This window comes from Pseudophryne corroboree, chromosome 6, assembly GCF_028390025.1.
Source record: "Pseudophryne corroboree isolate aPseCor3 chromosome 6, aPseCor3.hap2, whole genome shotgun sequence".
Lineage (NCBI taxonomy): Eukaryota > Metazoa > Chordata > Amphibia > Anura > Myobatrachidae > Pseudophryne > Pseudophryne corroboree.
Window position 1 is genome coordinate 804,759,875 of NC_086449.1, and position 15,051 is coordinate 804,774,925.

The 15,051-nt window shown below is 48.2% G+C and overlaps 1 protein-coding gene across 1 annotated transcript in view; it reads right to left on the minus strand.

The window, feature by feature from the left end:
* Positions 1-12,309, minus strand: part of TMEM178B (transmembrane protein 178B) — a 518,981-nt gene extending 506,672 nt beyond the window's left edge. The window contains exon 1 of the mRNA XM_063928967.1: positions 11,479-12,309. The gene's annotated coding sequence lies outside the window, so the exon portion shown is untranslated. The remainder of the gene's footprint in view (positions 1-11,478) is intronic.
* Positions 12,310-15,051: the final 2,742 nt, after the last annotated feature.

Here is a 15,051-nt window from a genome sequence, read left to right on the forward strand (position 1 = left end):
GTCAGAGTGACAGGCGCTGGCAGCCGGCAGCTAAAGTGCACAAGGTAGCAGATCAGGGAGAGCGCCTCTCCGACCCGGCGCCTCCCTGCATTGCAGACCTCGCTGAGCGGGTGGCGCCGGGCCTGTCTTAGCTTATCAAAATTCCGAGCGAAAGATTAGCAGAATTGCGAATAGACACTTCTTAGCAGTTTCTGAGTAGCTCCAGACTTACTCGGCAACTGCGATCAGTTCAGTCAGTTTCGTTCCTGGTTTGACGTCACAAACACACCCAGCGTTCGCCCAGACACTCCCCCGTTTCTCCAGACACTCCCGCGTTTTTCCCGGAAACAGTAGCATTTTTTCACACACTCCCATAAAACGGCCAGTTTCCGCCCAGAAACACCCACTTCCTGTCAATCACACTCCGATCACCAGAACGATGAAAAAACCTTGTAATGCCGTGAGTAAAATACCTAACTGCATAGCAATTTTTTTTTTTTTAATTCAATAAATTTTTATTGGTTTTTCCATTGATTTAACATTTAGGTATTGCCGAAGGCAATACAAAACAAACATAAAATACACACTAAAACAAATAAAACAAATATAAGGCAATAAATCAACAACAGGCTTACAGTTGTATATAGAGAGCATAGTGGGACGTGTGGATACGTATCCCAGTCAAAGTCATAGTTCAACAGAGCAGTGGTGATCTAGTGGCATTATACATTTTACTCATAGCGCATTTCACGTTGCCACGGCATTATCACTCATTTGAGCCCGGCTGACCGCGAGCCGCACACCCCACATAACTCCCCCAGAAGCACTCGTAACAGGCACCTAAATACTTCTAAGACTCAGCAACACTCATCCGTGAGGTGAAATAGCGAGAGCTCATCCACTTCCCCCAAATAGCAATAAACTTTTTTTCCGCATTCCTGGCCAGGTATACAAATTTTTCATGTGTAACAGAGGTGTTAACTAGAGAAATCCAGGATTGTGGGGCTGGGGCTTCATTAGCCAACCACAGTCTGGCTATGCACACCTTGGCCAAGGCACAGAGGTTCACAATGTAGCGTCGACTGGGTGGATCCAGAACCTCCTCATCCATAGCCGCTAATATACAGGAGATGGGTGTAAGTACGGAAGAGGGGATACCTGTATCAACTATAGCACGTATAACTTCCTCCCAAAAAAACGATACCAAGGGACATAACCAGATCATATGCCAAAAGTCTGCTCCCTGATTACCGCATTTGGGACATTTTGAGCTATGGGATCCCCCTATATGTGACAGCCTCATTGGGGTCATATATACCCTATGTAGCACGAACAACTGAATTTGCTGATATCGGACAGATGATGTTGAAAGTCGGCTCGATCCCAGAGCGTCCTCCCATATGTCATCCGATAATGGACCTAGATCAGACTCCCACTTAGTCCTGAGGGAGATAAGTGGGTCTATATGATGTATTTGAAGTAATCGGCCGTATATTTTGGAGACTATATGTCCAGATCCCACCGTCTGCAACAGCAATTTGACCGGGGAATCAGTAAGCGCCGGCGGGCCATCAGGAAATTGGGCAAACATAGCGTGCCTCAATTGGAGGAAGCGAAAAAAATATGCAGAAGGGACATTAAATTCATGTTGAAGCTGCTGAAAGGATCTAAAAATCCCGTCGGTGTATAGTTGTCCCAATGAAATCACTCCCCATGGTTCCCATACTTCCCTGATTTGAAGCTGACACAACTCCGGCAATCCATATTTATTGTCCAGGGGAGTGTCAGGGTCAATGCCCTGTCCTTGCAATATAAGGTGCACCAGCCTCCAAATAGTAATATATTGTTTTATGAGTGGTAGTGCCGACATTTTGACGCTTCCACAAAGAAGCAATCTCAATGGGGAACCACCTGGGTATTCTTGCATTACCACCTGTGAGTGCAGACTCGAAATGTCAGAATCATTAACCCATTCCCAGAGATGTGCTAATTGTGCTGCAAAGTAATAAAGACGAAAGTTGGGAAGAGCCAAACCCCCTGATGTTTTGGACCTGGTCAGAGTATTAAGTTTCAACCGTGCCCGTTTGCTAGCCCAAACCAAAGAAGATAGCAAACCATCAATTTGTTTAAAAATCTTCTGAGGGATGTATACTGGGGACTGCTGTAGAATATACAGGAGTTTGGGTTGAAAGACCATTTTCACCATATTAACCCTCCCTGTAACTGTCAGGGGCAATTTCCCCCAGACCTTGACTTTATTGCGAAGATAAGATATCTGTGGTGTGACATTGAGGGAGGTAAATTTGTGAGGGTCGTTGGATACCCAAATGCCCAGATATTTAAAGGAGTTCACCCATCTTAATGGGAGAGCAACCAATGGGGAGGCAGGAACCTCACCCTGAAGCGGGATAATGGAGGATTTCTCCCAATTAATCAGGAGCCCAGAATAACACCCAAATTCATTGATAATTTCTAAAATCCTAGGCATAGACTCAGCATAGCGATCCACAAATAGCAGAATATCATCGGCATACAAAGCTATTTTCTCCTCCCTGGTGCCCACTTTATAACCAAAAATCTCAGAGTTCGCCCGCAAAAGACAAGCAAGGGGTTCAATGGCCATGGCAAACAGGGTAGGGGACAATGGGCACCCCTGACGTGTACCTCTAGACAAAGGGAAGGAATGTGATACAAAACCATTCACCGCCACTCTGGCTAGGGGAGAGGAATACATCAACCGAACAAATTTAATAAAGTTAGGGCCTATACCAAATTTGCACATGATGCTCCACAAATACTCCCATTCAACGGAATCAAAGGCCTTGGCGGCATCCAATGATACAACTATGGATGAGGATGACTCACGGGGGACCTGGAGATGGGTAAATAAACGTCTGAGATTAATGGATGTTGATTTATGGGGCATAAACCCCGTCTGATCGGGGTGTATAAGCTGCGTAATGACTTGATTCAGTCTACATGCCAGGACCTTGGCCAGGATTTTAACGTCGGTCGGCAGAAGGGAAATAGGTCTGTAAGAATCAACCTTCCTATGATCCTTGTCAGGCTTTGGAAGGACTACAATCAATGCCTCCGCCATAGATATTGGGAGGGATTCCTGTGTAAATATCTGATTATATAACTCAAGTAATTGGGGGACAAAAAAATCTAAATGACGTTTATAGAGCTCAGACGGTATGCCGTCTAGCCCCGAAGCCTTCCCATTGGGAGCAGCATTGATAGCAGCCACGATCTCCTCTGGCGAAATGGGTGCCTCGAGGAAGTCCTGCGCCTCACAAGTCAGCAAAGGGACCTGTATAGTCTGTAAATATTCATCCAATTGCCCAGGGGTACAGTTTAATTTAGAGCTATATAATCGCCTATAATATGCCACAAATTCCGACGCAATCTGTGGGGTTTGCAATGAAGTGGTACCATCTGAGGCCTCAATTTCAACCACGGTGTTAGAGGATCTCTCACCCCGTGCCAGGGAGGCTAAATACGACCCCGGCCTATCCCCAGAAGCATAAAAAGCATGAGAGGAGAAGAGGAGTCTATGCTGAGTCTTTTCCATGAGATATTCCCTCCACTCCCCCTGGGCCGTTAACCATGTAGATTTGGAGCTATCTAAACAATCCTGTAAATATTGTGCTTCTGCAGCAACACTTAGGGTCTCCAGTTCGGACTCCCGGTGCTTAATAAAGGATTTTAAATTAGCCACTCGTTTAATTAAGGTTCCCCGCAAAAAGGCCTTAAACGCATCCCATAAATTAGAGATAGGCTGCCCAGCCTTGTTTATCTCAAAAAATTCCCGCCATGCAGCCACCAAATTGGAGCCATCGCCCATATGTACAAGCCAGAATGGATTGAACTTCCACACAGCCTGGCCTCTAGAGCAATTAAAATCCAAGACCAGCGTTAAAGGAGAATGATCCGATATACCTCTAGTCTCATATCTGCTATCCCGAACCTTAGGAACCAGATCGCTCGATAGAAGGGCCAGGTCGATCCTAGAGAACGAGGAGTGGGAATGTGAAAAACATGAATATTGTTTAACTGATGGATGTCTCAGTCTCCAGGGATCGACCAGACCCAACCCCGACACAACATCAGCAAAACCATTCCGTCCAGAATGTGGACCAGAGGGAGTAGTAGAGAACCTATCCATTGTTATATCTAACACATTATTGAAATCCCCCAGACAAACCACAGGTGTTCCCGGTGACAAGGCCATAAACCCTGCAGCTTTTTTCAGGACATCGGAGGAGTACGGGGGAGGCACATACACGGACAATAAAAGCAGAGGGTTACAATGAATTTTACACTTTAAAAATACATATCTTCCCCACGGGTCCGACTGTACCGAATCCAGCACAAAGGGAACAGTCCTCTTCACCAGGACAGAGACCCCCCGGGAGGCAGAGGTGTGTGTAGAATGGAATGCCCAACCTACCCAAGGTCTCTTAATGGCAAGAGTCTTACTGCCCACCAGGTGAGTCTCCATAAGACATACCACATCAGCAGCATATTGTTTGATTTGTCTAAGCACCAGAGATCGCTTAATCTTGTCGTTAAGCCCCCGCACATTCCACGACAACATCTTAAGTCCAACCATGGGGAGTCATTAAAATAATAATAGGGGCCACAGCCCGCAGCCAGCCAGATCCACCCTCGCGGCACGCAATTGCAAGACACCACTGCTCAATAAATAGAATCGTAAGCCATACACACCCAATCTCCAGACATCCATACAAAAAATAACCATAGCCTTTAACTCCCCCCCCCCCCCCCCCTCCCTGTACACTACTCCCAACCTGCAGCATACTTGGATCCCCAAACAGAACACTGACTCAAACCCAGCACACAACGAGCTATATTCTGGGTGGAGCCAAGAATATAATGACCCTGAGAAAAGAGAAAACAAAACACAAACAAAACACTCCCAGCCATTAAACTAGATCACCCCCGAAAGATAGAAAAAAAAGGGGGGCGAAACATAAAAAAGTTTCCCCCCGGGACTTATGAACAAATTATTATCGGATATAATTGGACCACGAATATACCCTTCCCCCCCCCCCCCAGCCCCCCCAACCTGGCAACAGATATATGATTGGCCAATATGAGAGGAAGAAAAAAAAAGAAAAAAATCAGGCAGCAGTTATCCCTCCCTCCACCCCCACATCCTCAAGGAGCACCACATAGATAATTAAACATTTCCCTTATCTTGCAGCCCCCTGTAAACATATATATAAGCATATCCTGCACAGAAAATCTCTTGCCACTAGAGTCACAGGAATTAATCAAGGATCAGCAAGAGCCCGTCCCGCTGGGAAGCGTCTGTCCAGCCAGATCATCGCCTCTCGAGGAGTTGCAAAAAATTTTGTTTCACCATCCGCCACCACTCGTAGTTTCGATGGAAAGAGCATAGCATACGGCAGGTCGAGTTCCCGGAGTCTTCTCTTAACAGGTAGGAATTGAGCCCTATCTTTCTGCACCTCCACCGCGAAATCTGGGAAGACCGATATTGGCGACCCGTTCCATTTTAGTGGGCCTTTCGTGCGAGCAAGTCTCAGGACAGTGTCTCGGTCACGGAAGTGGAGGAACTTGGCGATGAAGGTACGGGGCGGAGCCCCCGGAGGTAATGGGCGCATCGGAACTCTATGAGCTCGTTCAATTGTGAAATGAGGCGAGAATTCTTCGGACCCAAATGCATTCCGAAGCCATTTTTCTAGAAATTCTTCAGGTGATGAGCCTTCCTCCTTCTCAGGCAGACCAAGGAAGCGGACATTATTGCGACGTAGGCGTCCCTCCATATCTGTTAGTTTTTAGCGCACGTCAGTCATCTGGGACTCCAAAGTATCAGTACGCCGTCCCAGCGGGGTAATAGTGTCCTCGACATTGGAGATACGGGTTTCGGCCTCTCCCACCCTCTCTCTCACCCGTTGAAGGTCCTGATGGATAATGGAGAGGTCAGACTGCACTTGCCCGATTTTATCAGCCAAACGGGCCTCACTAGCAGTCACGGCATCCAACACTCTCTGTAATGCAGCATCGGGCGGTTCAGACGAAGCAGAGCTGTTTGCAGGAGATGGGGGCGACGTCTCAGACTGTGTAGTCTCCCTCCTCTGCTGTTGAGGACCGGGATTGCGGACAAATCTCTCCATTGCGCCCGCTGCCGCATTCTGTTGGCGGCCTTTAACCATTTTGGACAACACAATGCCGCAGCACTCACCCAGTTATATATCAAAGCAATACAGGCAGAGAGAGGAGGCGCAGGCACCAGCACACTGTGAGAGGGCCAAGAGGTGCAGGAAGAATATATATATATATACAGAAGGACCAGCGGTCTTGGTTGTATTGTTGAATGTCGGCACAGTGGATTTGAAAGCTGTGGGCTGAAGCAGGGAGTTAGGCAGTTTCCCACCTGCACAGACGCTATCACTTTAAGGCACAGCAGAGGAAGTCCCTGGGCCTGGTAGGAGAACTCAGATCCTGTATTTATATTAATATAGGAAATATATGTTTATATCATCCAGGATAAAAGAGGGGGGAGAGAGGGTGACAGTCCCAGCACCACCTCCCAGCAAAGGCACCCTCCGCAGCAGGACAGCAGGTACTCACAGCTCTGTGGCGTGGGCAGCGTCTTTACGTTCAGCAGCAGAGGCCGGGGAGCGGTCCGCGTGTCCGTGAGGTCGGGCAGCGCAGGCTGGGCAGAGCACCGTTCAGAGGATGCTCCTGGTGTCCCCACAGCCGAACGGAGCGTTGTGCTGTGCGTCCGCGCTCCGTACACCCGCCCGTAGCGGCCGAGGCAGGCGGGGGTCAAGGGTAAAAGAGCCGAACTTCCGGTTGTGGAGGGAGCGCGAGACCGCGGCGTCACATGCGGCTCCAGCACTCACCAGGCCTCACACTGGACGGCTTCCAAACGGGCAGGAAGGCAACAGCAGTCGGTCTTGGATACTCCAGGGGGGACACTAGGCATTCATCCAGCCGTAGTCCGCAGGCCAGTCCCAGGGGGAATCACAGGATGGGTTTAGAGGATTTATTGGCTGGAGAGCTGCACAATGTGTGTGCTACTCCATGCCCGTCCTGGCCACGCCCAACTGCATAGCAAATTTACTTGGCGCAGTCGCACTGCGGACATTGCGCATGCGCATTAGCGACTAATCGCTCCGTTGCGAGAAAAACATAACGAGCGAACAACTCGGAATGACCCCCATTATGTGTATAAGCGGCACTGCTACCATTGACATTATTATGTGTACAAATGGCACTGATACCGTGGGTATTATTATGTATGTAAGCAGCACTGATACCATGCCCATTATTATATGTATAAGTGGCACTGTTACCTTGGGTATTATTATGTATATAAGCGGCACTGATACTGTGGGCATGTGTATAAGGGGCGCAGCGGTGTAGCATAGCGTGAATATGGGGCACTACTCTGTGGTGTAACATGAAATAGAGGCACTATGGGGGTCATTCTGAGTTGACCGCTACGGATTTTCGCAGCGCAGCGATCATGTCAAAACAGGGCTGATCTGCGCATGCACCGCAATGTGCACACGCGTCATACGGGTACAACAGTTGATGTGCTTTTGCACAGGATCTAGCAACGCTTTGAGTCGCACTGGCGGTCGCAAGAAGATTGACAGGAAGTGGGAGTTTCTGGGTGTCAACTGACCGTTTTCTGGGAGTATATGAAAAAACGCAGACGTGGTTAGGCGTTTGCAGGGTGGGTATCTGACGTCAATACCACGTCACTCGTCGCAGCAATCATCGCACAGAATAAGTAACTACAGGGCTGGTCTTGTTTTGCACAAAATGTGTTTGCAGGCGCTCTGCTGCACAGGCGTTCGCACTCCTGCTATGCTAAAATACACTCCCCGTGGGCGGCGACAATGCGTTTGCACGGCTGCTAAAACTAGCTAGCGAGCGATCAACTCAGAATGAGGGCCTATGTACAGTGCAATGACAATAAGAGGGAAATTCAAATGTTTGAAAAGTCGGTTGTTTTTTCTTATCTAATAGACAGTCACCCAGACACCCAACTGACTTTTCAAACAATTGAATATCCCCCTAAGAGTGTGCTACTGTGTTGCATAATTTGTATTGGGGGTACTATTGTGTGGCCACGCCCTTTCCATGTGATGCCGTACACCTTTTTTGTGACATGCGCCTTCTGCGCGCACTGTTCCTTTAGACAGTATGGGGGTTAGGGCACAAATTTGTAGTTTATGGGGGGGTGCCTAACACCCTACCATCACCCCTGCCTCTGCTTAATGGGAGGAGAGTCAGTGGCGGGGGAAATGAGTTCCATCACCTCTCCAGAACCACTTTAAGCCCTGGTAGGGACAGACAACACACAAAGAGGAGGGGAATAGGGAAGAAACTGGAGACAAGAAGGTAACAGAAGGTGAAAGACAGACAGGTGATTGGTAGATGAAGGCATACACACAGATAGGGAACAGACAGCAGAAAGTGGAACAATTGGCAAAGCATGGGGAATTGTTCACCCAGTGGAGATGCAGTAAAGGTAGGATCAGGTGGTACAGCAGTAAGCTGTGCCCCCTATTTAAACAGGGTGGCTGCATGCTTCCAATTGTGGCTGTCCCATTGGCGTAGAAGCCTCAAGTGACTGGCCGAAGCTTGGCAGATAAAAGGGGTGAGAGGCAGAAACTGTGCAGAAGGAGACAGGCAGAAGGTGGTCAGTGAATAGACAGAAGGAAACATGCATAAGGGAGAATGATATAGGTGTGAAAATGAGAAAAGAGAGGCTGGAAGAAACATGCAGGAGATGGACTGAGAGGGAGGAGGAGACGCACGCAGAAGATGGACTGAGAGGGAGGAGGAGACGCACGCAGGAGATGGACTGAGAGGGAGGTGGAGACGCACACAGAAGATGGACTAAGAGTGCAAACATATTCAGAAGATGGACTTAGTGGGGGAGATAGACTAAGGGGTTCATTCAATTCAACGCGGATTGGATAGCACCTGGAGGGAGCTTCTGGAGCTATTCAATGCAGCGTGATGCTAAGTCTGAGAATACCCGTATTCCTGGACTAAATTAGGTGTTTAGTCGCGAGAACGGGCATTCTCCGACTAAACTGCCTCGCCGTGGTGCTGTTTGCACAGCGTTAGGTCACACAGCAGCACTGCGGACCTAGTTTTGATGAATTTCGGCTCGCACCCTTAGAAGGGTGCAAGCAGAAATCCTCTAGTCAGGGATAGCATCGCTCTGAATTGAATAGCACCAGGAGCTCCCTCCCAGCGCTATTCAATCCGTGTTGAACTGAATTGACCCCTTAGAAGCAGAGACAAATGAAGAAGATGGACTGAGATAGGAATGTGCAGAGGATTAAATGTCACCCCAGTTATAATATAACTACTCCTGCTTGTTGGTGTAACTCCGCCTATATTCAATGTTGAAGTAATCCCGCCTACTTTGGTATTGGCTCCGCCTGCAGTTGGCTTGGTGCCGCCCACATGAGGCCACTTCTAGAAACTTTTCCAGGGCCACTTTTGTTTCCCAATCCGTCCCTGGTGCCTGGGTTACGCCAGGAGAGAACAGTAGCATATGCGCCTGGGTTACACCAGGAGGGAACAGTAATAAATGCATCTGGGTTAGACCGTGAGAGAACAGTAATATATGCACCTGGGTTACACAGGGAGAGAACAGTAGTATATGTGCCTGGGTTACACCAGGAGAGAACAGTAGTATATGTGCCTGGGTCACACCAGGAGAGAGCAGTAGTATATGTGCCTGGGTTACACCAGGAGAGAACAGTAGTATATGTGCCTGGGTTACACCAGGAGAGAACAGTAGCATATGCGCCTGGGTTACACCAGGAGGGAACAGTAATAAATGCATCTGGGTTACACCAGGAGAGAGCAGTAGTATATGTACCTGGGTTACACCAAGAGAGAACAGTAGTATATGTGCCTGGGTTACACCAGGAGAGAACAGTAGTATATGTGCCTGGGTCACACCAGGAGAGAGCAGTAGTATATGTGCCTGGGTTACACCAGGAGAGAACAGTAGTATATGTGCCTGGGTTACACCAGGAGAGAGCAGTAGTATTTGCACCTGGGTTACACCAGGAGAGAACAGTAGTATATGTGCCTGGGTTACACCGGGAGAGAGCAGTAGTATATGCGCCTGGGTTACACCAGGAGAGAACAGTAGTATATGCGCCTGGGTTACACCGGGAGAGAGCAGTAGTATATGTGCCTGGGTTACACCAGAAGAGAACAGTAATATATGCACCTGAGTTTAGCCAGGAGAGGACAGTAATATATGCACCTGGGTTACACCGCGAGAGAACAGTAATATATGCACCTGAGTTATGCCAGGAGAGAACAGTAATATATGCACCTGGGCAGTGTCGGACTGGGGCATGAAGGGCCCACCAAGGAAATGCAATCATATGGGCCCACTGAGGGGCGTTGCCATATGCTGGAAGGGGTGTGGCCACCTGACCAGAGAGGAGTGGCCAGACGTTATAAGAGCTACCCAGCATAGTATATAAAGAAAAAAAATGGTATAATATGTATAGTTTGTTTAAATGAAGTGTCTTTTAGAACAGGTAACAGATATGGCGTAGAAATAGTACATTTAAAAGTGTAACATGTAAGTACATATAAAAAAGAAATAAAAATCAAAGTCTAAATAAAATATAAACAGTTTTTGGTACCACAATCTCAAATAAATAATGTACAATGTAAAAGTACAGTATACAGGCAGTTTTGCAGTCCATAAAGATTAGTTTTCAAATGGAGAGAGCAGCATAGGTAGTCAGTGCTGACTGATGGTCCTGCTCCTAACTAATATGTTAATGCAGAGTAATACTAATATGGGCACTTACCTGTACATCTACCCGGCGGGGGTTAGCAGCCCAAGTTCATAATGCAATAGTTCACTGGATACTTTTGTCTATCCATCTGTGTGGATTTGGTTTAAGGGGCGTCTCTTCCCAGAGGCAGTGATGTTGTTACACAGGTGACTCCTGCAGTGTAGCGGTAGCGTCTTGCAGACGCTATTGCTACACTGCGATAGCGATAGCAGACAAAAGTATCCAGTGAACTATTGCATTATGAACTTGGGCTGCTAACCCCCGCCGGGTAGGTGTAAGTGCCCATATTAGTATTACTCACTGCATTAACATATTAGGAGCAGGACCATCAGTCAGCACTGACTACCTATGCTGCTCTCTCCATTTCAAAACGAATCTTTATGGGCTGCAAAACTGCCTGTATACTGTACTTTTACATTGTACATTATTTATTTGACACAGTGGTACCAAAAACAGTTTTTACTGTTTTTATTTTATTTTGACTTTGATTTTTATTTCTTTTAAATGTACTATTTCTACGTCATATCTGTTACCTGTACTAACAGACACTTTGTTTAAACAAACTAAATATTATACTATTACCCTTATCAAAATCTTGCTGTGCCCCAGGTTATTTTTTCACCTTTACCCTAATATAGGCACTCACCCGGCCAAGAGATCCTGTGGGTTCTCAAAACTGGAGAAGCAGCCAGAACACGAGCAGGAACACCAGCGTTGATGGTAAGGCAGCATCAGGGGCAAGTGGGTCACAGGCGGCACACATTCAAGCAGCCGTCGGTGGGTAGCAGCCCACCGCAGAAAGGAGAGGAGCAGCAGAGGTGGCAGCACTATAGAGGAGTAACAGCAGGGACAGGTGCCGGCGTATAACCCGTCCTGGCAGACACTGAGTGGGCAGCAACAGGGAGCCGGCACTGAGCAGGGGTGAGTGGCGGCAAGGAATGCTTGGGTCACTTGCGTGGCTTGCATTGTGTGAATAATAACGCCCAAACAGACAATAAGATAAAAATTTGGATTGAACTTCTGGCCCTAACTATTTTGATTCCCTAGGCAATATTTTGCCCCTAAACCCCCCACCCCCTGTAGAGATAATAGAGGTGACCGGGAGTGGGTGACAGGGAGATGGTGGGTGGCTGGGGATGCAGGGGTGACAGGGAGATAGTGGGTGACATGGTGAGAGGGTGACAGGGAGATAGACTGACAGAGATAGTGAGTGACAGGGAGATAGTGGGTGACTGGGGAAGCATAGGAGACAGGGAGATAGTGTGTGACACTGTGATAGAGGGTAACAGGTAGATAGTGGGTGACAGGGAGACACTGGATAACAGGAAGAGGACAGAGGCGTAACTAGGGTTAAAGGCGCCCAGGACAAATAAAAAAAATGGTGCCCCTTAAATTGTAATTTAAAATTCTGGCTGAATTCTTATATACACACTATACAGGGGCACACACACACACTGACACTATACAGAGGCACACACTGACACTATATAGGGGTCCATACACACACACACTGACACTATACAGGGGTCCACACACACACACACACACACACACACACACACACACACACACACACACACACACACTATACAGGGGTCCATACACACACACACACACACACACACACACACACACACACACTGACACTATACAGGGGTCCATACACACACACACTGACACTATACAGGGGTCCATACACACACACACACACACACACTGACACTATACATGGGTCCTTACATACACTGACACTATGCAGAGGTCCACACACACACACTAACACTATACAGAGGTCCATACACACAAACGCACACAATGACACTTTACAGGGGTCCATACACACACTGACACTATACAGGGGTCCATACACACACACACACACACACACACACACACTCACTAACACTATACAGGGGTCCACACACACACACACACACACACACACACACACACACACACACACACACACTATACAGGAGTCCATACACAGACACACACACTGACACTATACAAGGGTCCTTACATACACTGACACTATACAGGGGTCCATACACACAGACAATATACAGGGGTCCATACACACACACAATGACACTATACAGGGGTCCATATACACACACACACACACACACACACACACACACACACACACTGACACTATACAGGGGTCCATTCACATACACACTATACTGGGGTTCACACACACACACACACACACACACACACTCACACACACACACACACACACACACACTATACAGGGGTCCATACACACACACACACACACACACACACACACTATACAGGGGTCCATACACACACACACACACACACACACACACACACACACACACAGACACACACACTATACAGGGGTCCATACACACACACTGACACGATACAGGGGTCCATACACACCCACAATAACACTATACAGGGGTTCATACACACACACACACACACACACACACACATTGACACTGTAAAGGGGTCCATACACAAACACTATACAGGGGTCAATACACACACACACACACACACACACACACACACTGACACTATACAGGGGTCCACACACACACACACACACACACACACACACACACACACACACACACACAATAACACTATACAGGGGTCCATATACACACACACACACACACACACACACACACACACACTGACACTATACAGGAGTCCATACACACACACACTGACACTATACAGGGGTCCATACACACACACACACACACACACACACACACACACACACACACACTGACACTATACAGTGGTCCATACACACACACACACACTGACACTATACATGGGTCCTTACATACACTGACACTATGCAGGGGTCCATACACACAGACAATATACAGGGGTCCATACACACAGACAATATACAGGGGTCCACACAGACACACACACACACACACGCACACACACACTGACACTATACAGGGGTCCATTCACATACACACTGACACTATACATGGGTCCTTACATACACTGACACTATACAGGGGTCCATACACACAGACAATGTACAAGGGTCCATACACACAGACAATATACAGGGGTCCATATACATACATACACACACACACACACACACACACACACACACACACACACACACACTGACACTATACAGGGGTCCATTCACATACACACTATACAGGGGTACACACACACACACACACACACACACACACACTATACAGGGGTCCATACACACACACACTATACAGGGGTCCATACACACATACACACGCACACACAATAACACTATACAGGGGTCCATACACACACACACACTGACACGATACAGGGGTCCATACACACACACACACACACACACACACACAAAATAACACTATACAGGGGTCCACACACACACACACACACACACACACACACACACACACACACACATTGACACTGTAAAGGGGTCCATACACAAACACTATACAGGGATCAATACACACACACACACACACACACACACACTATACAGGGGTACACACACACACACTGACATTATAAAGGGGTCCATACACACACACTGACGCTATACAGGGGTCCGTACACAATGACACTATACAGGGGTCTTTTATATACAATCTTAGGGGGGCACATCTAATATAATAATGCAGCACTGTTTGGCACTGGAGAGAAGGACTCTCCTACCGCAATTAGTAGCAGGGCTGATCCGCTGTACCAGTCGCTCTGCCTCCATTGCTGCTGTGATCCAGGGCTGGTTGTTGCGGGTGCTGGCAGGTGTGGGGGGGCTTGTGCAGTGATAATGAGTGCTGGCAGGGGTGGAGAGGGTGTGCGGTGGACATGTGTGCCGGCAGGGAAGAGCAGTGCGCAGTGACCATGTGTGGGGGGAGGTGCGGTGGACATGTACGCCGGCGGGGGAGAGAGGTGCGCGGTTATAATGTGTGCTGGCAGGGGCAAGGGGTGGTGCGCGTCACTCCCTCACATGCTGTATGGTGCGTGTACCTGCTGCAGTCAGCCACTCTGTGTCAGTAGAGTAGACTGCATCGGCCGCCCGGGAGGGAAATGTGATGCCTGCTGCTGATCGGGAGCCGGGAGCCGCGACCCGCCCGCTGCCCACTGGTGACTGCACGCACTCACTAGCTCCAGCCTCCAGGGTACGCGTGCCGTCTCCTCCAGACCGCGTGTGATCCTCCTGTCGGCGAGTGGTGTG